The sequence below is a fragment of the Chinchilla lanigera genome, unplaced genomic scaffold (assembly GCF_000276665.1).
Source record: "Chinchilla lanigera isolate Chin_1 unplaced genomic scaffold, ChiLan1.0 scaffold00023, whole genome shotgun sequence".
Classification (NCBI taxonomy): domain Eukaryota; kingdom Metazoa; phylum Chordata; class Mammalia; order Rodentia; family Chinchillidae; genus Chinchilla; species Chinchilla lanigera.
In genome coordinates this window covers 27,857,747-27,859,756 of record NW_004955424.1, presented here as the reverse complement: position 1 = coordinate 27,859,756, position 2,010 = coordinate 27,857,747, and the positions used below count along the sequence as shown (strand labels likewise).

General features: G+C 35.9%; 1 protein-coding gene across 1 annotated transcript in view; it reads right to left on the bottom strand.

Annotated features, from left to right (window-relative positions):
* Clhc1 (clathrin heavy chain linker domain containing 1) overlaps positions 1-2,010 on the bottom strand; it is a gene marked incomplete in the record, with an annotated part of 97,359 nt that overhangs the window by 63,467 nt on the left and 31,882 nt on the right.

The window sequence follows — 2,010 nt, the reverse complement described above, 5'->3', positions numbered from 1 at the left end:
CCGATTTAATGCAATCCCAATCAAAACACCATTAGCATACCTCACAGACATTCAGAAAATACTCTTAAAATTCATTTGGAACCAGAAGAGACCTAGAATAGCAAAGGCAATCCTGGGCAACAAAGACAAGTCAGGAGGCATCACAATCCCTGACTTGAAATTATACTACAAAGCTACTGTGATAAAAATCAGCATGGTACTGGCAAAAAAATAGACCTAAAAACCAGAACAGATTAGAAGATGCGGAGACAACTACAAACATACTCAGCCACCTTATCTTTGACAAAGGGGTCAAACATGATCACTTGAAGAAAGATAGCCTCTTTAATAAATGGCGCTGGAAAAACTGGCTGTCTACATGCTGAAGACTAAAATAAGACCCATGTCTATCACCATGCACTAAAGTCAAAATGGATCAAAGATTTAAATATTAAAGCAGAAACACTAAATCTACTGGAAGAGAAAGTAGGTCAAAATATTCAAGAAACAGATGTAGGCACAGTCTTTATGAACAAAACCCAAACTGCAAAGGAAACATTTCAAAGAATCAACAACTGCGATCTCATCCTACTAAAAAGCTTTTGTGAGCCGGGAATACAGCTCAGCGGTGCAGCACCTGCCTGCCAAGTGCAAGGTTGTGAGTTCGATTCCCAGTACCAAAAAAATAAATAAAAAGCTTTTGTATTTTAAAAGAAATCACCAATAGAGTGAAAAGACAACCCATAGAGTGGGAAAACATTTTAACTAACTGTCCCTCAGACAAAGGACTTATATCTAGAACATATAAAGAATTGAGAAAACTCAGACTCCGCCAAATTCAAAGACTCAATCCAAAATTGGGCATCCGAGAAATACACACTTCTCAGATGAAGAAATACAAATGGCAAATATGAAAAAATGAAAAAATGTTCAATGTTATTGGTCATTCGAGAGATGCAAATTAAAACAACACTGAGATTTCATGTCCTCCCAGTAAGAATACCTACCATCAAGAAATCAACCAACAACAAATGCTGGAGGGGCTATGGGGAAAAAAGAACTCTTCTCCACTGTTGGTGGTAATGTGGACTGGTGCAATCACTTTGGAAATCAGTCTGGAGATTCCTCAAAAAATTAGGATTTAGAGATCCCATTTAACCCAGCCATTCCCTTCTCAGTATTTTCCCAGAAGAATTAAAACATCATACCACAGCAATACATGTGCACCCATGTTTACAGCAATACACTTTGTCATAGCAAAATCTTGGAAACAACCCAAATGCCCATCAACTGAGGAGTGGATAAGAAAAATGTGGTATTTTTACACAATGGAATATTACTCAACTATAAAGAAAGAGGGGCTGGGTATTTAGCTCAGTGGCACAGCACCTGCCTGGCAAGCGCAAGGTCCTGAGTTCGATTCCTGGTACCTGAAGAAAAAACAAAAAACAAAAAACAAAAACAAACAAATGAATCAACTATAAAGAGAGATAAACTCAAGGCTTTTATAGGTAAACAGATGTAACTAGAGACCATACTCATAAGTGAAATAAATAAGACCCGCATGTGTAAACCTGAAACACTCACCCCTAGTGTAAGAGCCTGAAAGAGTAAATAAAACTGAAAGGCACAGTAGATATTGTGAAAGGAAAGAAACTGCTTAATAGGAAAGAACAACTGGGATGAGGGAAAGAAGAAAAGAAAGAAAGAAGAAAGGGAAATATATACATACACACACACACACACACACACACACATACACATACATACACTAGATAGCTAAGATAATTGTACTACTAATTTCTATTGGTTTATTGAAAGGAACAGTTTATGTTTAATTGTTCGATCAATCTTTGCATATCTATATCTGGTAATCTGAGCAACTACTTGAAGATAACAATAAGCAATACAACAACCATTGTTGATTTCCTATCATCTTGTTTTGAAATTCTGTATTATTTTTATAGTTTTTGTGTTGTTTTGTTTTTGTCTTTGTTTTTATTATTTTGTTTTTGTTCTTTTCTCTTTAAA